The 26,102-nt window shown below is 42.5% G+C and overlaps 1 protein-coding gene across 43 annotated transcripts in view; it reads left to right on the top strand.

The window, feature by feature from the left end:
* Nrcam (neuronal cell adhesion molecule) overlaps positions 1-26,102 on the top strand; it is a 267,755-nt gene that overhangs the window by 111,279 nt on the left and 130,374 nt on the right. For all 43 annotated transcript variants that reach the window (XM_075947317.1, XM_075947294.1, XM_075947292.1 and 40 more), the window contains exon 3: positions 15,001-15,078. The gene's annotated coding sequence lies outside the window, so the exon portion shown is untranslated. The remainder of the gene's footprint in view (positions 1-15,000; positions 15,079-26,102) is intronic.

Genomic DNA, 26,102 nt, shown 5'->3' with positions numbered 1-26,102 from the left:
GTTTTGTACCCTAAAAATATTTATGAAAATACTAATTTCAAATATATCTAAATACTTCTGTTTTCAAAGCCTAATTTTTCTATTGTTAGAGTTTCTATGGACAGTAAAGAATTGTCTAAACCTCATATAAATTTTAATTTCACTCCCCCGCCCAAGCTTTCCAGTTTGTGGGATTCGGTTTGATCCTCTTAGTGAGCTCTGAAGGAGAGAAGGCCTTAGCCATGTTTAAGATAAGACATAAAGAGCCTTAGCAGCAAGCCCTAAGTCATTCAGCGAGGACCACACAGAGCTGAATTCCCCTCAGCATTCCAGCCGGAGCCTGTACCCAGCCCTGTGCGGCTTCCATGTACTCTCTGTTTGCCCTAATGATCAGACTGTTTGAACTAAGCTCTTAATAGGAAGGCTCCAGCAACAGCTGGTGTTAGGTAGATTAAAGATAAAACCAAAAGCCTGTTTAGTTGGAAAGTGGAAATTTATGAGTGAGGGAGAGAGAATCAGGGGCAAGTTACCCCAATCCCAGAGTGTAGGTTAAGGGCAAGATGATGCATGAAGGTCTTGCTTGCCTCCTTTCCCAAGTCCCCATACCTGCGGTGCAGCTCCTTCCGGTCTCTGGATTCTTCTGAGGAATTTCTGTGCCTAGTAACATCAGTCAGCATCTAGAACACTTTTCACAGACTTTATATTTCTATTTCTTTCCCAGAAGGTTAATGATCACATATATAAATTCTCCCTTAGTACTATGTGTGGTCCAGGACTCCGGTTCACTGAATTATATCCAGACTATTACTTCTGGTACTGGGCTGTCTTCACTTGCCAGACTTCTTTTCGCCTTGAGCTTTCTACTTCAGATAACTTTACCCAGAGTTTCACTCGACCACTTTGTCAGCCTGGTTCTCTTTGACTCTCTATTGGCCTTGGGTTTTCAATATGTCCTCCCATATTTCCTTGAGAAACCTCTGTAAAAATAGCAGATTATATCATACTTAACTCCAAACTGTTTCGAAACTGATATATTAACATGCTTTGCAAGACTTAGCTGTACGAACACTTTCTTACTTGGTTTGCAATTCATTATTTGACATGTGTGCTTAGTGAGAAGCCCTAATCACTGTTGTCTCTGGTACCAGTATAACCTATTCACGCCATTTCTGTTAGTCCTACTATGTATGATATTCTCTGAGCATCCCCAAGATAGACTAGTTACTTTTTCTATTTATTTTGTATATTCCAATGGATATATTTTCTCTATGAGTAGATTTTTACATATCCATGGGTTATTTTAAATGACCCATGGTTCTCAGACATCTGAGTGATTTTTAGAATTCTAATGATTTAAAGATGAATGAGAGGTAGGTGTAGTGGTGTATGCCTATAATCTTCACCTTTTGGGGGGACTGAGGCATACATTCAAGCTTACAGTCAGAGCACTTGGAGACCGAGGCAGAAGGGTTACTTTGAATTCAAGGAAAGCCTATACTACATAGCATAGTGAGTTCTAGTCCAGCCTGGGCCAGAGAGAGACTATCTCAAAAAAATAACTATGCGATTGTATATGAATAACTTGTCAAATATTTCCCTCCAAGGTAATGCTATCATTATTCTTTTGTATCTCCTTTCAGAAGTGCTGGGTAAGCCTGACTTCTTAAATACAACATTTCAAGCTCACACATATTGTTGCCACTTTATGGAGTAATTTACTAGTTCCACAAACAACTGTTAATGCTCTACATTAGGTGTGCATGAATAGAATAGAAAACATCCTGGCTCTCCCAAAGCTGATCTACGTGTCAAGAAAAAGCCAAGTTAATAAATTAGGCAGCAAAACAAGTGCTAAAGAGAAAAATAAGCAGAAAAAGGAAGTAGAGAATTAAATATTTCTGTTGTTCAGAGAGCAGCCAAGGAAAGCTCCCTAAAGAAAATGGCCTGTGAGGACAATGACACAAGAGAGGAGGGGCAAGTCAGGGCAAGCCAGGGCAAGCCAGGGTCAGTCACCAGAACTACCATTAAAAGAGAAGGGCGAAGAAGGATATGGGGGGAGGAGTGAGGGAGGAGGAAAAGGAGGAACAGGAAGTTCTAGGTTTGGAGGATGCCCAAACTCTAGGAAAAACTAAATGAATTTGAAGGGGTGAGACGTCTTATGGTAAGTCATGCATTATAAAGAAAATAAAATTAATTGAAAAAATAATTCATTAGTAAGGGTCACTTACTGAGTGGGAGCTAATAATTCTACAAAAGCTGAGAGAAGATCAAAACTGGGAGCTCTCTCACTCATCTGGAAAGGGGTCATGTCACTCACTTCTCTGGTTACACATTTTAACTTTCTTCTAGGCTGGCTGTAAAAAAGTGGTTCTCAACCGTCCTAATGCTGCAGCCTTTTAAAGTCAACGTCTTCAGGTTATATAGTCATAGAGCATATGAAAACTGGTCAACAATCTTCAGTGCTCTGGATTTGATCCTCAAGAACACACACACACGCAGATGTACATACACACACATCAACACACAGACACACACTCACACAAGCACACAGACCCAGAAACACAGATCCAGATACAGACACACACATGCACACACACTTGCACAGAGGCACATATATAGAAACACACACAGACACACACATATGCACACACACATGCACATACACATACACAGAAACACATACACAGAAACACACACACACACAGACCCAGATATAGACACACGCATGCACACACACTTACACAGAGACACATACACAGAAACACACACAGACACACACACACAGCGTGTGGGGGCAGAAACAGACAGACAGGGATGGGGAAATGCTCAGAAGCTGTTGACAATGGAGGCTACCGACCTCATCCCTGATTTCCAGAACCTATCCAGTTTCTCCTTGTCGCCCTGCTGGCTAATCAAGGTGCACCACTTTGCCTCCTCTGGGCTCTGATGCAGAGCCTATGGGAGGGCTGTAGGTGATTTCACTTGTTGGTAACTGCCACAGACTCCTGGCAAGTCATTTATGTTTCGGGGAATGGGTTGCACACTGACTTGAATATATCCAAAGTTGACCCGTTTTGACTCTTTCTAAAATTATTTGATTTGAGGAAAAATATTGTTTTTTTTACTGGAAGCAAGAGAGAAATAAAAGACTTGAAGGACAAGAATTTCATGGAGTATTAATTCAAATTATCAGCTACAACTAGATGAAGGACGTGTTTGATGACTGAACACTGAATCTCTATGTGACTTACATCAGCTCTGGAATATTGCAGTGATCTCCGAAGGGGGCTGCTTTTCTCATCTTGGCTCCCTGTCAGCCTCTTCTCAGAACAGTTGTTAGCACCTTTCTTTATCTTTGCACTCCCATTTCTCACCAGACCTATTTTTCTTTGAACATACTGTATTATTTATGTGCTTATCCTGACACACACACACACACACACACACACACACACACACACACATATGACTTTACCCTATGTGATTGTAAGCCATGGAGAATAGAATTAGTCATTGTTATTATGATAATACTATTTGTTGGATGAGGTAATAATTTGTGGAAATTTGAGAAGAATAGTTACTTTTTGTAAGAACAATGAAAACCTAAGGTTTATACAGTTAAAAATCATCTTAAATAAAAAAATTGTTGAATACATAGTTTAAGACAGAATTTTCTTGGAAGGTTGGTTTAAAAGGAAAGGGTTTGGATACTTCCCATGTGGTGTTTAAATGGCAGCAGCTCAGGGGATAGCCTAGGGAGAATGACAAGAAAGGATTTAGGTGGAGATGGAAATTGTGTGTTTCACAGTAATGATTTTAAAAGTAAAGGAGTTGAATAAGAAATGCATGAACAAAAACTCTGTTTCTGGAAATGTAAATCTCACTCACATTCCAATCTGTGCAGTCTTTCAAGCCCAGTGGTCCAAGGTCAGAGGGCACTTGTATTAGTAGAGACCCTCCTTTGTTAATTCACCTCTCACTAACCCTCTGAAGTCTTTATTATTATGGTGGCCTTCTAATGACAATAAAACCAAGCTCTCATAACACCCCCAACATTTATACAGTGCTTAGACAACTCCCACATGAATTGTCCCCAGAGACCTAAGTAGATAGGTCAGGATAGGTAACGCATTGTGTACTTTGAGAGGAAGCCATTTTCCCAATGCCACCCAGTCAGCTATTAAATTCATAATATGATTGCTTTCTTTGTAAATTATGGTGTATTTAATAGAGGTCACATTACATTACAGATGGTCTCCTTTAAATTGATGGCTCCAGATATGGACTTAACTAGAGTTAGTGGCTCAGAACTAATGATATTCTAGATTTCCCTAAGACTGCCTTTATTACCTTAAATTTGGAAACTGAACAAGAGAACTGAGTGACTTGAGACTCCCAAGACAATTTTGATATTGAGCAGGATTAGACTATTCTGCTCTGATATTACTGTTGTGTCTATAAGAGGGGACTGATTTGTGATTGTGGATAACCTCTGGCTCCCAAGTCATAATTTAAATCCTGACAGAACTTACTTTGTAATGGCTGGAAAATCCACTTGGTTCAAAAGAAAATCAATACAACTAAAATTAAAAAATCCATACATAGATAATTGCATGTGTGATTAAGAAATTAAAAAAAAAAATCCTTGGTGAGAAGATCCCGGGTCCAATCAATACCATGGGAACATGGGAGAAGCAGAATCAAATTCAAACTCATATTCCTTCATTTTTGCAGGGCACCTTTCCTTTCTCCTTCTAGCATGACCTAGGAAAGACTGCAAGTCCAGTTCAAGGAACATGTCACATAGGCAGTTACGAGAAAATAGAAAGGCGAAGGGATTGCTTATATGTTCTCATCTAAATCTCAAGAGATTGAGGATGTGGAGAGTCTCAAACGTGTTCTGAGCCCCAAGTAATTGGCCAGCTTTGAAGAGGACATGTCTTCTCTTGGTCCAAATGCTGGAAACAACCTCCCAGCTTTGTCTCTTTCCTCCTTTGTTCACTCCCAGGAACAGCCTGAATGCACAGCCAGACCACACTTTCGGTGACGTTTTTTCTCTGCCTCCCTTTTAAGGGGCGTGTGTTCAGTCTCCTTTACCATTGCTTTCAAAGCAGTTCACTGCATTGCTACGTCTTTACTATCAGGCTTAGAACCATAACAATACAGAAGCAGCAATACAAATAAACACACTTAGAACAGAAGCTGCAGTGTTGATACAAACCGGTAATTTAGTCGAGCGTTTAAATATTCATTTTAGAGAAGAACGTTGCAAATTAAAGGTGTAAGAGATTTAAAATCCAGTTATGTTGAGAGTATAATTTGATAGAGTAATAACATCCCCAGGTTTTGAATTAAATTATATTAAACTTTGAAATGTACATCTTCACAAGGCCCAGTTTCAGAAAGGGATGATGGTAGAATTTTCTCATGGAGGAGGCTGCAGATCCGAGGACCCTTACACCAAGGGACTTTGAATTCTTTATATTAAAATGTGTTTGAAGCATCTTCAAACAGTTCTCTATGAGGTTCTCAACCTGAGGATGGCAATCTCTTTAGCAAACCTCCATTTCCAAAAGTATTTATGGTATAAATCATAACAGTGGCAGAAATACAGTTATGACGATGTAATAGAAATAATTTTATGGTTGGGAGTCACCACAACATGAGAAACCGTATTAAAGGGTCGATGCACTAGGAAGGTTGAGAATCACTGCCTTAAGGTAATGAAGGCAGATTGGCAGATCTGAATAAGTGGACCTTGGTAAGAAGATCAATTCTGTGTTATATCGGTCAAGTGTGAGCAGTGCAGCAGAGCGCTGGGGTCTGGAGTTGCGCTGTGCTGTTCAGGGGTCAGGTCATCTCAGGACACACTTGACAATTGGGGTCTCCCCTTCCTCCCTGTATCCTGAGCTAGAAATACACAAACCCTCTGTCACTTGCTTACAGAGGGTTAGCATAAATTACCAATCATCTAATCATCCTAATTTCAATAGCTCCACCTGATCTGTGGTTTCACTTTCCAACATTTCATTTCTCCAAAGTCAATTGAAAATGTTAAAAGGGGATGTCCAGAAAAAGCAATTTGTGTATTTGAAATAATTTTTATTGCACTATATTGCTGCAACATTTTTTACTTTATAATTAGTTATCATCATCTGGTTTTCTTTTTTCTGTATGAATCTTCTGCCTGCATGCATGGCTGTGTACCATGTACATGCTTGGTGCCTGCAGAGACCAGAAAAGGGTGCTGGGTCCCTTGGACAAATGGTGATGAGCTGCCATGTGAATGCTGGGAATTGAACTCAGATCTTCTGGAAGAATAACAAGTGCGCATAATCACTGAACCATCTCTCCCACTAGACATTGTTGAATATCCTTTAGTGTGCCTGATTTCTAAACTAAACTTTATCAGAGATATGTGCTAGGCCAATGTCTTGTACCATTAGCTCTCCATATCCATGTGCTCTGAATCCTTAAATTCAACCAAATATAGATGGAAATGGAAAAGTTAATTTTTTTTTGAGACAGGGTTTCTCTGTCTAGCTTTGGAGCCTGTTCTAGAACTCACTCTGTAGACCAAGCTGGCCTTGAACTCACAGAGATCCTTCTGTCTCTGCCTCCTGAGTGCTGGGATTAAAGCTGTGCACCACCATCACCCAACTGGAAATGTTCTTTTTAAAAATCTATCCCTATTGAGCATGAACAACTGTCTTTCACATCAGTTTTCCCTAGCCCAGTCAATGCAAGCAACGTTTACATAGCTTTACATTAAGTATTCTAAGTCATCTAGAAGTGATTTAAAGAGTTCAGGGGGATGTGGCAAGCTATGTCCAAATGCTATGGCATTTTCTATAAAGAACTGTGTATCCTTGCATTTTGAAAGTAGCACAGAGAGCTAGAACAAATTCCACTCAAATAGTGGAGGAAACACTGTGCACATGGGGTTACCATAGCCACTGTTACAGGCATCCACCGGGGGTCTCAGAATTTGTTTCTTGTACAAAGGAATATACATATGAAAAGTAGAATATTTTTGCCACATCCATCTTCTCTTAGCATGTGATATTATTGTAAGTCAGTGTTTTCCCATTTGATAGTATTGAACTGATAACCATATTTTGAAGGAAGAAATCTTACTAATGTGTGCTCATTGATTCAAGTTCTTAAATACTAATCAAATTAGTTCAGTAATTAAATTTCCATTTGTCACCCCCTGGGTAAGCAAAAGATGAATTCATACTTTGTGGAGCTTAATATACTTTATTTGCTCAAACATTTCCACTGTTCTTTTTTCCACCCAAATATCTGCAAATTAATTTACTAGGTTCACAAGTCAGGTAACTTACTTTTAATAAAATTCAGCTTTTAGTAGATTATAGAATGGGATCTTAAAGATTTTGATGAACATGAAAAAATTAGCAATTAGAAGTCTGCTTAAATTTCTTAACTGATTGTGATAATTCTTTGCTATCCTAAGTTCTACTTTTCACCTGGAAAATTCCAGGTGCTTCACCTATGTATTTTAGCTGCACAGGAGCCCACTAGGAGTTCTTGGCTTCATTCTCCAGTTGGTAGGTTTTAAAGTGAGCATGCTTTCTGACACATCTTTTTCAGTTCCTGCCTCCTTAATACATATTATGCATTGCTCCAGAAAGCTGCAGGCTCTGGGAGTTAGACTTCTGCCCCTTCAACTCCCATTTGATCAGGCCTTGGGCTCCCTACCTCCTTCTACACTTTCTCTTCTCCAGCCCTCCAGGTCTCAGTACAACCATCCTTTCCTTGGTAAAGCTTCTGTGCACTAAGCCAGCGTCCTTGTCTTCTGACACTCAAGATGCTCACGTTTGCCTTTCAGTACTCATTCTTTAGAATTGCAGCACAGTGCCTTGCTGGCTAAGACTAATGATGTCTTTTCCCTCCCAGCAGCCTGCATAGCAACTTCATGCACTATGAAAGCCAACCAGCAGGGAGAGAGTGTTTCTGGGTCAGTTCAGATTGATTTCTCTGTCCCATAAAGTGTATGGTACCTTCAGAAATGGAGTCTTACCATCTAGCTGTGGTGGGAAGCCAAAAACAATGACAAGAGCCTGTATTGTTTTCAGTGACTCTGGGGCCTCACTGACCTGTTCCTGGCACTGATAATTTAATTTTAATAACTCATATCTTCTGGAGGCATCATTATTACTGAGGCACTTCTGTTCAAATTTCTATAAAATTGTATTTTATATTATTATGTTTGGTCATTATTTCTATGAAGTCTGTTCTTCTGAGAAACAGAAAGGGGGTGGATCTGGATGAGAGAGGAGGTGGGGAGGAACTGAGAGGAGTAGAGGGAGGAGAAACTAGAAAATTTAGGCTGAGGGAGAATACTGAAGTGCTCTATCTGTAGGCCTATGAGAAGGCGTCATCCCTACTGGGCACCTTCCAGTGTGGCTTTGTTTGCTCACCACACACATTCCAATAAGTAACCTTCCACTTTCACTCTGTAATTAAGCCCTATAAGCTCCTTGTTTCTCTGGAGTGAACTTCGGTGACTTGTACCTCGGTTTGTCTTAGAATGGTAGGAGGAAGGGGAGATGTTGCTTACATCTCCCTACAAATAGGAATTTTAACAACAACCTGCTTCTAGCTTCCACATCAAGGTGTTCCACAGAGTATGTTTTTCTTCCTTTCTTCCCTATTTTACTTTCTTCTAGGAAGAAAAATTGACAGACTCACAAAGTACCATATTCGCTATTGAGTCATTGTCCTAAAGACACCTTTCCATGTGGCCACGGTCCCTTACACCAGCCCCATCTGAGGCTGCTTAGTAGAGGAATGGAATTCTAGGTCCCGGTACATCTGCTGAATCATACTCTTGCCAAAGCTCCATTCAGCCACCCCCATTTCCTCAGACACAGAGTGCATTACATGCTAGCATGTAAAAACCCCTCTTTATTTGCTATGCTTGAAAAATAATTCCTCCTATTATGCTATAAAATTTTTAGGACCCTTGTATATTCGTTGGTATTTAATAGTTTCCTTTAAGCTTCTTCTTCTCTAGGCAAAATAATGTTACTTTGTTTTTATTAGCATTTACATGAGTTCCTAAATCTTTGTTGCTTTGCTGTTCTGAATAAGCCAATATATTTTTTAAAATGAAATAAGTGTCCATTGATTGTAGGCAAACACAAAATCCATGAGGTTTAACTTGAGGATTAAGCCATGTTCTGACTTCATAGGTAAAGCAGAACTGCATATTATGACAATCCCCTGATGGGGGAAACATCATATAGTCAAGATGTATTCTTTGATGATTCTCTAACTTATTGTTTTTTATTAATTTTATGTATATGAGTGCTCTATTTGCATGTATACCAACACATCAGAAGAGAACATTAGATCCCACAAGATATGGTTGCTGAGAATTGAACTTAGAACCACTGCAAGAGCAGCCAGTGCTCTTAACCCCTGAGCCATCTCTGCAGCCCCCTGAACTTTATTCTTTTTGAGATCTTTTGGGTCTTTGAATCAAACACAGAGCTTACTGATCAGGCAAGTGCCATTTCCTTCTTGCTCTCTGGTTCTCTCTCTTCTTCTGAGGCTTGAATTACAGGTGAAATGCCTTGTCTTTTTCCGAGTAGGTCCCCAGGCTTTGCATTGCTTCTGCATTTGCAAATTCCTCTTGTTTGTATAACTAAACACTTTATCTCCCCAGCCTTCCTAAACTTTTTTTTTTCATTTCTATTTTATGAGGGTCTCACTTAGTTGCCCAAAGTGGGCTTGAAATTCTGGTCTTATTTCTTTATCATCCTGAGTAGTTGGGGTTATAAGTGTGCACCACCACATATGGCCGACTCCTGCTTTTCAAAAGTCATGCTAGTCTTAACCCCAACAAACTTACTAATATTGCTTGATAATGAACTTGATGCTAAACTTGGGGCCAGAAATCAGGCCCCAGTGTTCCAGAGCCTCAGCTCAGCAGTTGTAGTTGAAGAGGGCTCCTCCTAGTGATATAAAAACTTGTATTTCAGACCATACCATGTGCAGTTTCAAATGTGTTTTTCATAGGTGCTGAAATGGGGAGAACTAGGCTTCAAGATTAGTTTGGCTTTCTGCCATGCCCAAATTGGCTACTGTATGGTAGGCATATGCTGGAGAAACATGAGATAAACATCAGTTTTAATAGGAGAGCTTATCTTTTTCTCCCCAGTTAATATGTATGAATAGATCCCTAGTTCAATCTGAAATGTCAAAAGCAGAAAATTTAAAAAGAAAAGTTTAAGGACTAGCCTAAGATTATGTATTGAACTTTTGGCAAGGTCAAAGACATATATTTTTAATTACAAATTACTATAATTTTGTGGGCATATAAAGAAAAATGGGGCTTAAGAGATATCTCAATGATTAGGAACACTTGTTTTTCTTGTCAGAGGACATGGGTTTGATTCCCAGTACCAGCATGGTGGTTTACAACCATCCACAGCTCTAGTTCCAGGGGACCCAATCCCCTCTTCTGATCTTCTTGGTCACCAGCCACATACTTGGTGCATATACATTCAGGTAAAAAAAAAAATCTCACACATAAAATAAAATAAATAAAGCTAAACAAAACAAATCTTTTAAGTAGAATGAGATAATTGTATGCTACATATATACATGTAGGCAGAGACTGCTTGTTCATTTCCAAGTTGCTCAGACCCAAATAATCATATAGAAACTGTATTAATTACAACACTGTTTGGCTGATATCTTAGGGATATTTTTAGCTAACTCTTACATCTTAAATCAACCCATTTCTATTAATCTGAGTATTGTTACAAGACTGTGGCCTACTGGTAAGGTTCTGGCTGGTGGATGGCGTCTTTCTTCTTTGGCAGCTACATGACATCTCCTAGACTCTGCCTACTTTCTCTCTGTATCTCTTTCTACTTTCCTGCTTGGCTTTGCTCTACTAAGTCATTGGCCAAAACAGTTTCTTTAATAACCAATGGGAACAAAACATATTCATTGCACACAGAGGGAATCCCACATCATATACATAATATTGGTGTGTACACTCACATAAAATATCACAAGAGACAATTTGTCAATGTTATGTTCTGAGAGGTATTTCACAACTCTATTTTTCTTGAATATAAGCAAAAAAAATCATTGTCTCAACTGAAAACTAAAATTGGTGTGAGGGGTCTAATCTAATAACAGCATTCTGTCAGTAAGGGGCCTGACCTTTATACCTCAGCCTCTAAATCTAGAATGCCTTCATAATTACACCACAGATTATGAACCGCATGAGGTCATGAGTGTCCACATTTGCTGATACTTCTTGCCTGATAGTGTATGTAATAATAGATTGTAGTTACATTGGATGCTATGGATTCTCATTTTAAAATAAAACAAGGAGATGCTGCAAAAAATAAAAATAGGTCCATCATAGCAGTTCACTTTAGGGCAAAGCGGTTATGGCAAGTATTTTCTTTTTATGAATTATTGCAATTTTGCTAAATACGTTTGACTCCCAGTTACTGTAATTGGTTTATTATGTGTGCAATGGCTTTTGCATTTGGTTTTCACCTAGATGTCATTCATCTTCTCTGAAGGCTACCTCTGAAATGCATGAAATTTCTTCCTGACCTTTTGACTTAGGATTAGTTTTATTTAATATGATAAATTGATTGCATTTTGGGAAAGAAAATGAAATTGTTACTTGGTTATTGGTAAAATAGCTCACAGCGATGATGAATTGCCCTGTTCTGCTGACCTAAATGCATTTTTAAGCGATGAAAGCCTGGGTGCAGTTGTCACTGCAAGAGTAATGGATGAATGTAACAAAAATTCACTTCCTAGGAGTGTTTGCCATAATTGTTGACATGGTAGTACAATTGATACATACTATTTTGGTGGTTGGTGCTCGGGGCTTGAAATTGCCATGGCAGTCTTGAGTTGTGGCAAATCTTTGTTGGTAATACACAACCAGGAGGATGAAATCGTTTTCCTACACTACCTTGGAACCACACTTATGCAAGGTTGAAGAATTGCTCCTTTCAGAGCATCTTCCCTTGACCTCGTTATATTTATAAATAACAATTGACATGTTATCAAAAGTATCTCACTCCTTTTTCATCTCACCTAAAATCTATGTCCAAAGGTATTTTCTTCCCTACCCTATTCTGCAACGTTTACATACTTTTGTGTAATGGTTTTTGCAAGAAAAAGCCAAGAAAGACTTTGTGATAGGAGCCATGGGGATTCAACCTTAGTCTACATGGTGGCATAACTGCACAGATTTTGAACCCTAGCTCACCAATGTGGGAGTATGCCATAGGGAGCTCCGAGCCAGGGCTGTGCCCTGCTCCCTGACAGCCACAGAGGAGACACATTTGAAGCCTCCCTGAAGCTTTTGACTTAGTTTACTCTTCTGCCTTGACTGCCTCTAATCCTAGCTTGGTTTTACCACTCTCTGAAAACTCCTATCTCTGCCTCCCAAATGCTAGGATTACAATCATACACCAACGAACTCTTCTGCTGTCGTCTCCGGAAATTGTGGCAATAGTGAGTTTAACCTTGTCTTGTCCCAAACACTATAAGGTGAAATAGGAAACAAACAAACAAACAAACAAATGAAAAACCCACAGGTTTGGGGATCAGAGAGAACGTATTTTGTTTTCCAATTGTATTGATGACCAGTTATGTGACTAGAACTCTTAATCCCTCTGTTCTTGAATTTTGCCTCTGTACCAAAGGGATATGAATTGATAGAACTGATATATAGCTTGTTATATGGACTGAGTCTGGGCTATAGTAGCATCTCATTAGATGTTAAGTGGCACATCTAAAAAATAGCATAATTTTATTGACATACTTTTCATTGCCAAGGACTACTCTGTGTGAACTTACCCATCTAAAGTCCTGGGCAGGGCAGAAGCACAGGGCCAGGATGCTCCAGGGAGAAGGGCGGAGGAAAGAAGGAATGAGAGCAGAGACAGAAAAAGGGAAATGAGACTCCATTCAGATGCAGACCTCACAAAACTACACCTGGACAGGAGCACTCACAGGGTGGGAGGAATTAGCAATAACAGATTATTTTGTTGATAAATTAAAATGTGTGAAATAGTAGCACATGCTCGTCGTGTTGAACTATTTCCACCTGTATGTTCTGATGCATCTCAAGAAGGACTCGGATGTGTGTTAGCTGGTGGTGCTTGGGAAGAAAGATGTTTCTTACCGAAACACCTCTTAGTCGACTTCCTTTTCTGCTTCCTACCACACCTCAGTTCCCTGTACAAATAACACAATTTCTATCCTCTCATCTAAAACCTTCAGGGGACACAAAATGTTCTCAGAGTATACAGTCACAGTTCAGACTCCTAAGCTGGCTGCTGCTCACTGCGCTTGTATTTTCCTGCAATAGTGTATATTGTGTGTGTGTGTGTGTGTGTGTGTGTGTGTGTGTGTGTGTGTGTGTGTATCTACCACTTCACCATCCCTCCCACTGTGCCTGATGTTTCTTCCACTGCTCTGTTGGTAGACTTTCCGCATTTTCTCTTTCTATTTACTTTAAACCTGATGTTCTCTCTACCCAGAATGCTTTTCTTATTCATCTTTAAGGTTCTAGTCAGTGATCCTCCTGTGCCAAGCCATCTTATAACATCATTGTAGAATTAAATATTCCTTTTTCTGAAGGCTCACAGTATTCTATAATACTATATTTTATAGTGGGCTCTGATAGTTCAGGCTACAGTCCCATCAGCATGTAAACTGAAATTCCTAGTAAAAGTGTCTTACTTATGTTCTATTTATTTTATTATTCAATATCTATCTATTGTAACATATACATATTAAGTCCTCAAGTACATCTGTTGAGCTGTTACTGTAGACATAGCTTCAAATTTTTATAGACTCTCTTGTACACACCTTTAGAGGTTTCTTCCTTTTTAAGTAGTAATCAAACGTTTAGAAAAGAAAAATCTTTATTACTTTAAAAGTCATTTTAATTCCAAAAAAAACCCAAAACACTGACTTTCAGAACACTAAGGTTTTGTTCTGATAATAATGCATTAGATGCAAGGAAACTCAAGATAGTTTTAGATATATTTGAGATAAGGGAATTTTTTTTTTACTTAAGCATAAAATTTCATAACCCATGCTTAATCTGAAGCAATTAAACTCACTACATGTCTTTTTGCTTTATTTCTGGAGTAATTTTGTGGTTCATGGTGTCCTAACATTTGAATGCAGCCCAGGGTAGCTGAATTGATTCTTGTGTCTCTTCTCTGAAAGATGTTTTCAGTGGTTGATAGTGTGAGTTCTGTTTTCAAAAATACCAAGTCCAAAAGGATACAAATGCTCCCTTAGAAAACCTTGGGTGGCACTGAATTGCTTGACTGAAGGACAAGATATGATGTGCGCGGTGTGATTGCTCTGCTTCCCATCCAGGGTGTCTTTCCCCGGTTAGCCCTTCTCTGGAAGGTTTGCTAAGGGAATGCTGAGGTTTACAGAGGAAAGGAGCTGTGGCTGGAGAGCTTTCGCATTGATGCAGGTGGGATTTCCTCTTCAGATTCTAGCTGTTCTCAGCTCTTGTTGAGCCTTACTGAGAAGCAGAGCCTACAAATGTAGGCAAAAGAATTTCTGTGTTCCTAAATTTCTTAGAGAGCCTAAGAACCAAGCATAAGCTTCTAACCAGAGAGTGTTTTTTCTACCTCAAATGTGTTTACATGTATGTATGTATGTATGTATATTTGTCTGTGTGTCTGCTTGTCTGTATTTCTGCCTCTCTGTCCAAACAATCCTCTATCTCTAAATTGAAAACAGGTCAGACTATCCATTAAGGTGATGTATAGTCACCCAGGTCACCTCTCCAGTGTCACTTTTGATAGAAACCAGCAGAAAGATGTTTTGGCAAATGTATTCGTAATTTGTCTTCCTTGCAGGTCTCTCTTGGCAATTGTGTGTCCCATCAGGGACTCCGTTAACCTATTGACAGTCTACTATGATTGATGACAACCGATGCCTAGTTAACATTTTCCTCCCCTCTTCAATTTACAGAGCAATGCTAAGACAACCTTTGGCTTAAAGCATTAAAAAGAAATTTTACATCTTCAAGTAAGAAGACTTCCTTCAAAGGTAGGATCTGCATTTTTATAGTATTTAAATTCTTAAAGGGAAGTATACTATAAAATATGAGATTATGCAGCATTAGGATCATGTTTAATATTTTTCATCAGAGAGCATGATAAAAGACAGGAAGGAAGACTACAAATGCAGACATTTGTCATCTTGCTTGTCAAAGAGGATAGATCAAATGCACACAGAAGAAAACCAGTCTTGCTGCCTATTCATTGAACAGGAGTGATGCTTGTGCTTTACTCAATCATGACTCATTAAGCACAGAAAATAGCATTGTTGATTAAAAAAAATCACTGACGGAACTAAAAGTTAAAAACTGTAGGACACTATTAATAAGAAAATCATTTTTGTCGGATCTGATCATATATCAAAACCCTGAAAATAATGGCATCCTGCTTTTCTGGAATCTCCGAACAATGAAAAGTCCGGTCCTGAAAGCTGAACTATGACTTTGAAATGTGTTTGCTGTTTTGTAAATCCTTTCCCCACCCCTGGCTTCCCATTCTTCCCACTGCCCATTCCCCTCCCTTTGAGTCACGTAGGATGATGAACTCCAGAACAGACATGTGATGGTTTCTGAAAGGCCACCTATTGTAGTACTATATTTGGTGGAAACTATCTTAAATGGAAATCTGGAACATAGTCCAGAGAACTAGATCTCAACCAAAAAGAGCTCTCTTAAAGACTTGTAAGGGCCCATTGTTCAGATGTCTGGTTCTCTACTTCATAGGTTTTGTTAAACAAATTAATTCTCATGGATTTTAATTAAGTAAAGGAGATTGCACGTAAGATTTTGAGGTAGTAAAAGCCTTTCATCATGTTTTGCCCATTGTTCTTCAGAAAAGTTGATCTACTGAGATGTCATTTTGGAATTAAGAGGAAATGATTCATGCCTCTGGCTGAATTTGGTATCATTGTGCTGTCTAGAAACTGATTTCATATGACGGATTCTTCTGGTATTCTAAAATACCATCAGAAATCCCCCAACTTAGTGGGCCAGAAATGAATACTGCTTGTGGTGACAGCAAGCCTTCTGTAAGTAGTTTGTGGCATGTTTGCCACGAGAGGCAGAAAGACAGCAAAGGCAAGGGCTTACCTTCAGGCCGTAGGTCCTAGCGCAGGAGGTATACCAGATGGCAAGGTAAGTGAACTGATCCCTAGGCTCACTTGAGGTTGTACTTGGAGGAGGCAGTGACAGGACAAACCTGAGTGTTTTCCCAGGTAGTAAGATTTCGTGGGATGGCTCTAAGGGAGGTTTCCTGGCAGGATTATGGTACTTCCTATTCTTACTATCAAGAAATCTCTCATCTTCTAGAGAAGGAAGTGAAAATGCTGCCTTACACCTTTCTCAGGACATTCCTGCTGATTGGTTCTGCTAGCCTTTCAAGTGACTTATGAGAACTTTCACTTGGCAGACTGTTAGAGCTGCTGAACTGTCTCCTTTTGTCCTTGCGAATGGACTTATCTAGCCAAAACTGAATGCTTAGAATCTTCCTAATTTTTGTCCCTTGCTTCACAAAGGCACGCTGAAACTTCTCAAAATTCTAAAGCATGCTTGTATTCAGAATACCTCCAGGCTATCCAGCCATTGGCCTCTGACATTAGACTAAGAAAGTTTTGGGTTGTGAGGAGGGCCGGAAGTCGAAAGCTAACTACAGCCACTGGGTTTTCAGTTGAATTTCCCACAATTGTTAGTGCATTGTGGTGTCTTAAACATATGAGATGCAGGCCTGTGGACTGTTTGGGAAGCCGACATTCATCCCAGATCCTTCTCTGAGAAGTGTTACTTGTCTCTTCCTGTTCCATGCCGGATATGATACACAGTATTTATCATTTAATGAAATATATGTGTGTTTTTTTTTTTTACAAAGGGAAATATTGGGGGCTGGCTTACAGTTCTAAAGGTTTAGTCCATTGTCATCATGGCAGGAAGCATGGTGACATGCAGGCAGACTAGTGCTGGAGAAGGAGCTAAGAGTTCTGCATCCAGATAGGCAGGCAGCAGGGAGAGAGCACTGGGACTGGCTTGAGCATTTGAAATACCAAACCCCACCTCCAGTCACTTGCTTCTTCTACCAAGGCCTTACCTACTCCAGGAAGGCAACACCTCTTATTTGCCATCCCCTAGTGACAGTCATACAAATCCTTGAGCCTATTGCGGCCATTCTTACAGAAAATCTACATTCCTAGCTTATTTGAAAGCAAACCCCCAATTCCTTTAATTTCGAATTTTTTTAATGTGCCAATGTGAGGAGCAGGGCCATCCCTGCAGTCAACCCCCTTGAACTGGTTTCCACCATGGCTAAATTACTGCGTCTGAAGAACCCGTGCATCCTGAAGTGTGTTAAAACTTGGCAGATTGTGAGAAAGGAAAACATTCTAGGAGTCTAACAGGTTATTGGAACTGTTTGGTTGTTAATGACTTGAATGTTGTTCTTTTGCCTGGACTTGTGGGATTCAGTTGTTCATTTATCTGGGGAGAATGGTAATCATATTCTCAACAGGTAATAGAACTGGCAGGAAGATCTGATTTTATAATTCAGTTGACCTGTAAATATAAGCAAGAATTTTATTGGAAAACCTAAACAGGAACTTAAGTTTAATAATTTTCAACAATAAAGGGATCTTTCTAAAGCTAAGAAGTTTATCCCATGTTATCAGATACTAGTCAATATGCTTCCTCCCAAACTGGAGATGGAAAGTTCATGAATGATTCAGTTAACCTGGGAGTCCTAGAATTTACAAAAACCAAGACAAGGGTATAAATATCTTTATTATTTCATTTCAGTTGAGTTTACTTGATTTAGACAGGGAGAAAATCAGAACACTCTTTGTTGTAGTTGATAACTCTCTCTCTTTACCCAGAGGGATCCAGAGGGGAAGATCCAGATTCCAACTAAAGTGACAGCGTCTCTTAAGCATTGCCACATGCGCTGACTTCCTATGGTGGTCACAGCAAGCCTTTCCCAGATCAGCCATAGGCTACATTCCTTGGAAGCCCAATAATGCAATGAGTAGTGTTCTGTTCTTCTACCCCATGTATTACACATCATTCTCTCTCTCTCTCTCTCTCTCTCTCTCTCTCTCTCTCTCTCTCTCTCTCTCTCTCTCTCACACACACACACACACACACACACACACACACACACACACAATGCATTATATATATACATTATATATAGACATGTGCATATATTTTTTGTTATTTCTTTGACAACTTCATATACATACACTATATTTTGATCATAATCACCGCCCACTCCTCTCCCCACCTCTTCTCAGATCAGCCCTCACTTCTCCACCCCTCTCCTGTGTCCTGTTTTTAAAAGAATAACCCATAATCTTATCTGTGCTGCCCATATACTCTTGGGGATATCCACTGGAGCATAGTTAACCTGCCAGAGGCTATACCCTTAGAGAAAACTGAGTCTCCAACTTCCCGAAGCCATTAACCTCAAATAGCTTCTCAGCTAGGGTGGTGCTCATGAGCTCCTCCCTGCTCTGTGGTGGAATATTGATAGGCTTGATCTTGTGGCAGGCAACCATAGCTGCTCTTGCGTTCAAGAGGACAACAGTCCTATCATATCTAGAAGACAGTTTTGCTATGATCTTCCCTGACTTCTGGCTCCTAATATCTTCTCTTTTGCAATGGTCTCTAAGTCTTAGGGGAAAGGAGGTATCTCTCTCTCTCTCTCTCTCTCTCTCTCTCTCTCTCTCTCTCTCTCTCTCTCTCTCTCACACACACACACACACACACACACACACATACCCCCCACATTTGTGGCTGAGAATTCCAATGACACTCATTTTCTACCCTTTGACAAGCTGTGAGTTTCTGAGTTAAACACCGTCCACTGCACTGAGAAACTTCTCTGGGTATAATCTGAGAGCTGCACTACTCTATAGATATAGAGATGTGAATTTAGAGGATAGTTGAATACTGTATCTATTTGGCAAAATAATAGACTCTAGGACCTAGGCTTCATTATTCTTCTTATTATCATCATCATTATTATTGCACACGATTCACAGTACTGGTGAGATACTTTCATCCTATGAGATAACATGTAAAAATGGTCAGAAAGCTATAATTACTCATATAACATTTATGCTACTAGTGCCGTATGTTGCCTCAGGGGTTGTTACTTGAGCTCATAGAGTTTCAGGCTGGGTAAGAATGGTAATTTTTCTCCATCGCAGCCTACATAACACCTTCTAGTGCTATGAAATCTAGCCATGGAAGGAAGTTTTTGCTCAGACCAGCTGATTTTTCATGCCCTGTGACCAAAGGGTTTTCTGCGTTTGGCAATAGGGCCTACTATCAAGTACTATGGGCAACCAAGCAATGCCAACGAATTGTGTTGTGTTGGAGGGTCTCTGGGATAATCATGACCAACCACGAGGGAGGTATGTCACAACTGGCACTGGGCTTTCTAGCTGGCAACCTGTGACTTCTAGGAGGAGCTTTATCTCATGAATAGAAGAACTCCAGTTAAACTTTTTAAAAGTTTTGACTTATTTATTTTATATGTATAAATGCTTTCCTTGGAGATAAGATGCTGCGCTGGAATTGGAGTTACTGATGGTTGTGAGTGCAGGAAACTGGACCCAGCTCCACTACAAGAACAAGTGGACTTATCCACTGAGCCATCTTTCTAGCCCCCTCCAGTTAAACTCTTTTATAAGATTACTTTTAGGAATCTTATAAAATGATAGTTTCCTTCTGGTTTTTACAAAGGTCCTCAGTGTTAATTATTTGTTTCCCAAGTCCTTCCTTGTCCTCCCCTACCATCTCTCTCCCCACTTAAACCTCCTTCTCTACTATTCCCTTTGTTCATTTCTGTGTGAAGTCTAAGCAAGTCCATGTATTTCAAAGTTATATGAAATTATATTAAATTCCATGTACAGTGCTTCTACAGGGAGGCTGAGTTCTTATTCATTTCCTGAGACTTATCTCTGGAGTGGCATCGGAATTGAGATGCCTTTATTAATTGCATTACTTCTGTCCCCTTCATCTTGTCTTCATGATTTTTTTCTGTGGATGGCTTGTGCTACCCATCTTCCATTACTTCTGCCTGATCAGTCTTGTAACACATTTCTGAAAAGCTCAGAAAGTGCAGGTGAGGACTGTTCACTCTATCCCGGCCACCCAGACCTGAAATATTCACACAGAAACTGTATTAATTAAAACACTCCTTGGCCAATCATTTAGGTAGCTATTATATCTTAAATTAACCCATTTTTATTATTTTATATTTTAACATGAGGCTTGTGGCTTACCAGTAAGGTTTCTAGGTGTCTGTTTCCTTCAGCGGCTACATGGTGTCTTTTTGACTCCACCTATTCTCTCTGTGCATCACTGTTTGGATTTTCTACCTGGCTTTACTCTGTTAAGCCATTGGCTGAAAACATCTTTTTTTTTATTAACCAATGGCAATAAAACATATTAACAGCATACAGTGGGGAATCCCACATCCAGAAAGTGCATTTGAACAGTGTATCAAGGAAGAAACCACTTGGAAGCAAGCTGGGCACGTGTTGATTTAATGGTGACAGAAAGAAGTGGAAGATGGAATTATGCTTTTTTTTTTAAACAATAACAATTAGTGCTAGTGTTCATTAAGAAATTCGGAACTTGCATGCATTGCTATTTCTCCTGCCACTGTAGTCTAATAGGAAATAATATCTGCTTTGAAATTGGTAGGAGACAACTGCCTGACTCACTCTAATACTGAAAATGTCCAACAGCTTAGCCTTTGAGCACCACACGGCTGATGCAGTGACCTTTGTAAAGAACTCTCATGGAGGCCCCAAACTGGATGGGATTGTTTGTCCTGCTGTACTTCTGGCTTATAGCTTCTTAATTGTTTATAGAATCACCAGAATTGGAGCTGGCAATGAGATATGGCTTCTTTAGTGGGCCTTGCATTGCAGGATACATTAGTGACCTGAAAGGCATTTTAGTGACCACAAAATCTACCCTACTGTGGGAAGTCACCTGCCTAGTTCTCAGCAAATGTAAGCACTACTAAAATAATTTAATCTACACAAGGAATTTTATTCCAAATTATGGTATCCCTTATTCACACATCACAAACCATCCTTTAGTGAACTTTGATCATTGTGAAGTATGAGAGACCTGGCAGGGATGCTTCAAACCTCCTGTGTCCAGGTCTGTATGTACTCAAGGAGTAAAGGCGTGTGTTGCCTAGGTGCCCCTCCCTTCCAGCATCTGGACATTTCATCCCTGGCTGCTTTTGGAGGGAGTTGAATCCTGACAGGAGGGTTATCTAGGGAACTACCCAGGAGGAAAATGAAGCCCAGTTGGAGCAGGAGACCAGGCCTAGGCGCCTGCTGGTATTACAGTATGTTGCTGTCACAAGTGACTGCATACCCAAATAGATGCTTCCCCACCCCCATTCATTTTGTTTTCCTTTGCTCGGTTTTGTTTCATCTTGCCTTTGTGGCAGCGTTCGTTTCGTAAGGCAAAGAAAAAAATCCTTTGGATGGATTCAAGTTTTCATATCTGCAGAAGACAGTTCCACAGCTTTTGTCAAACTTAGCCGTTGCATAAAGAGTCTTTGTTTCTGGTTGACTGTTGTGGCAAGCAAATCCATAAACTCCTAGAAACACAGAAGAGAATACTTTCTATTCAGCGAGAGAAGTAGGATATGGTGCATAGAGCCAATGTTGAGAAGGGTTTTGTTTGCTACAGCAGGGTGGGAATTCACATTCAGACTGATGCTCTGTGTTATTTAGCACGCTACAGTTAAACAAAGGGGGCATGCCAGCCTTCATAGCCGTCTTGATTAATGTGTTCCTAGGATGCCTCCTTAAGCTCCACTGCAGCTGAGGTGTGTCCAATGTGCCTCCTCACCGGCTGCTGTTTCACTCACGTGGGCTCATTTGCACATGGGTCTTCTGTGCATTTATATCACACCAGTGCCTTTATAAATGAAACCTCACATCTAGCATGCTTCTCTTTTGTTCCCTCTTAGGAGGGTGTTTTTCACTCTGATCTGGTAGGGAGTTTATAAACCTTGTTCCTCAAACACCTGGTGGTATTTACCTGGATATTCATGCCCTGAGTTTCATTTTTGTTCTTTTCAAAATTTTATAGATAGAAAAATATTGGAAGTAGTTATAGGAAGATATTTGTACTAGAATGATAAGAAAGATGTGTAAACAGGCCTGTGTCTCCACTGGAAACTCACTCTTTTCTGGGCAGAGATCCATGGGCCCAGCCAGGGCAATTCTATCACTAATCTACTCCCTTAGGATTTAGAATACTTTTTGCTATATTTATATATATAAATAATATATATATATATAAATATGCTATATTTATATATATCCTCATTAAACCACATATTTCCTCATGGTGTTTCCAAAATTACTGATTCTGCCCAGTTATTAGCATGTAAAAAGATAAATCAGAGTTTAGTTGGTTTGGTATGTTTCACTTATTCGTTAAGATGTAAGGATGCTATTGCTACTCTAAATACTTTCTGACCTTTTAGCAAAGGTGATGGAAGGATCAAAGCCCTAAGTTTGAAAACAGGTTAAAGGGGAACAGGGCGTAGAAGAAATGGCACTGCTCTCTGGGGATAGTAGTCTCTCCAGCTCTAATGTTTTAAAAGAGGAAATTGCCCATGCTTCTCAGAAAGACTGCTTTAGCACCGCGGAAAGCAAAGAAATTTGCCCTGAACAAGAGTGAATATGGAGACGCACAGAGGCGGAGCGCCGGCGGCCAGACGCACAGAGGCGGAGCGCCGGCGGCCAGACGCACAGAGGCGGAGCGCCGGCGGCCAGACGCACAGAGGCGGAGCGCCGGCGGCCAGACGCACAGAGGCGGAGCGCCGGCGGCCAGACGCGGCGGAGCGCCGGCGGCCAGACGCGGCGGAGCGCCGGCGGCCAGACGCGGCGGAGCGCCGGCGGCCAGACGCGGCGGAGCGCCGGCGGCCAGACGCGGCGGAGCGCCGGCGGCCAGACGCGGCGGAGCGCCGGCGGCCAGACGCGGCGGAGCGCCGGCGGCCAGACGCGGCGGAGCGCCGGCGGCCAGACGCGGCGGAGCGCCGGCGGCCAGACGCGGCGGAGCGCCGGCGGCCAGACGCGGCGGAGCGCCGGCGGCCAGACGCGGCGGAGCGCCGGCGGCCAGACGCGGCGGAGCGCCGGCGGCCAGACGCGGCGGAGCGCCGGCGGCCAGACGCGGCGGAGCGCCGGCGGCCAGACGCGGCGGAGCGCCGGCGGCCAGACGCGGCGGAGCGCCGGCGGCCAGACGCGGCGGAGCGCCGGCGGCCAGACGCGGCGGAGCGCCGGCGGCCAGACGCGGCGGAGCGCCGGCGGCCAGACGCGGCGGAGCGCCGGCGGCCAGACGCGGCGGAGCGCCGGCGGCCAGACGCGGCGGAGCGCCGGCGGCCAGACGCGGCGGAGCGCCGGCGGCCAGACGCGGCGGAGCGCCGGCGGCCAGACGCGGCGGAGCGCCGGCGGCCAGACGCGGCGGAGCGCCGGCGGCCAGACGCGGCGGAGCGCCGGCGGCCAGACGCGGCGGAGCGCCGGCGGCCAGACGCGGCGGAGCGCCGGCGGCCAGACGCGGCGGAGCGCCGGCGGCCAGACGCGGCGGAGCGCCGGCGGCCAGACGCGGCGGAGCGCCGGCGGCCAGACGCGGCGGAGCGCCGGCGGCCAGACGCGGCGGAGCGCCGGCGGCCAGACGCGGCGGAGCGCCGGCGGCCAGACGCGGCGGAGCGCCGGCGGCCAGACGCGGCGGAGCGCCGGCGGCCAGACGCGGCGGAGCGCCGGCGGCCAGACGCGGCGGAGCGCCGGCGGCCAGACGCGGCGGAGCGCCGGCGGCCAGACGCGGCGGAGCGCCGGCGGCCAGACGCGGCGGAGCGCCGGCGGCCAGACGCGGCGGAGCGCCGGCGGCCAGACGCGGCGGAGCGCCGGCGGCCAGACGCGGCGGAGCGCCGGCGGCCAGACGCGGCGGAGCGCCGGCGGCCAGACGCGGCGGAGCGCCGGCGGCCAGACGCGGCGGAGCGCCGGCGGCCAGACGCGGCGGAGCGCCGGCGGCCAGACGCGGCGGAGCGCCGGCGGCCAGACGCGGCGGAGCGCCGGCGGCCAGACGCGGCGGAGCGCCGGCGGCCAGACGCGGCGGAGCGCCGGCGGCCAGACGCGGCGGAGCGCCGGCGGCCAGACGCGGCGGAGCGCCGGCGGCCAGACGCGGCGGAGCGCCGGCGGCCAGACGCGGCGGAGCGCCGGCGGCCAGACGCGGCGGAGCGACACCGCATTCAGGAAGAGGCTTTGGGAGACCAGCGCGGCAGCAGACGCAAGCAGCAGAGTCAGGCGGGCAATAAGGAGAACAGATCGCCCTACTACAATCAAATCAAAGAGGTAGGCCTTTGTTTGGCCAGGTCACTGGCAAACGGGGAGCCTGGTCCTGTCCGGAAGACACTTCGGAGGGGTGAGAGGGTTCTTGGCCTGCGGCAGAAACCAGGAAACAGAGCGAGGGCATTTTGTAAGCGGAGCCCTGGGACAGCAGAGAAACCTGATCCGGTTTTTAAAAGACCTATTAGATAGGATTAATAGGAGGAGATGGGCAGACGCCAAGGCAAGAACTCACCCAATAATCTGAAAAACAACATGAAAACACCAGAACCCAAGGATCTTACAACAGAAGTATTTGAACAATCTAACACAGAAGAAGTGGAAAAAATTGACTTTATGAACGCAATAGAGTCCCTTAAACAATATGTAAAAAATGCCCTTATAGAAATGGATGAGAAGTATAACAAAAAGTTTGAAGAAATGAGTAAATATGTACATGATACCCTGGGAAACCAAGATAAAACGATCAAACAGGTAATGGAAACAGTTCAAGAATTGAAAACTGAAATGAAGGCAAGGAAGAAAATACAAACTGAGGACCAGCCGGATATGGAAAATCTAGGTCAACGAGCAGAGTCTACAGAAACAAGCATAATCAATAGAATACAAGAGATAGAAGAAAGAATCTCAGATGCTGAAGACACCATAGAGAAAATAAACGAACAGATCAAAGAAAACAGCAAAACCAACAAATTCTCAACACAAAACATTCAGGAAATATGGGACACAATAAAAAAACCAAACTTAAGAATAATAGGTATAGATGAAGGAGAAGAGTCACAGCTCAAAGGCCCAGAAAATATATTCAACAAAATTATGGAAGAAAACTTTCCCAACTTAAAGAAAGATATTCACTTAAATATTCAAGAAGCATACAGAACACCAAACAGACTGGATCAAAGAAAAACATCTCCTCGCCATATAATAATCAAAACACAAAATATACAGGTTAAAGAAAGAATATTAAGAGCTGCAAAGGAAAAAGGGCAAGTAACTTATAAAGGTAAACCGATCAGACTTACACCTGACTTCTCTATGGAAACTATGAAAGCCAGAAGGTCCTGGATAGATGTTCTGCAGAAGCTAAGAGACCATGGATGCAAGCCCAGACTACTATACCCAGCCAAGCTTTCGTTCACTATAAATGGAGAAATCAAGACATTCCAGGATAAGAATAAATTTAAACAATACGTAGCCACAAATCCAGCCCTACAGAAAGTAATAGAAGGAAAACCACAACCCAAGGAATCCAACACTGCCAACACTGCCTACAATAACCCGGGCATCTAGTGACCCTTCACCAGCACATCTCAAAGAAGGGAGACACACAATCTCTACAACCAAAAGCAATAAGAATAACCGGAGTAAACAACCACTGGTCATTAATATCACTTAATATTAATGGGCTCAATTCACCTATAAAAAGGCACAGGCTAAAAGATTGGATACGAAAACAGGATCCAACATTCTGCTGTTTGCAAGAAACACATCTCAACCACAAAGACAGGCATCTACTCAGAGTAAAGGGCTGGGAAAAGATCTTTCAAGCAAATGGTCCTAAGAAAAAAGCAGGTGTGGCCATATTAATTTCTAACAAAACTGACTTCAAACTAAAATCAATCCGAAGAGATCGAGATGGA

The sequence above is a fragment of the Microtus pennsylvanicus genome, chromosome 14 (genome assembly GCF_037038515.1).
Source record: "Microtus pennsylvanicus isolate mMicPen1 chromosome 14, mMicPen1.hap1, whole genome shotgun sequence".
Classification (NCBI taxonomy): Eukaryota; Metazoa; Chordata; class Mammalia; order Rodentia; family Cricetidae; genus Microtus; species Microtus pennsylvanicus.
Note: the sequence above shows the minus strand (reverse complement) of the source record. Positions and strands in the feature narration are given on the sequence as shown.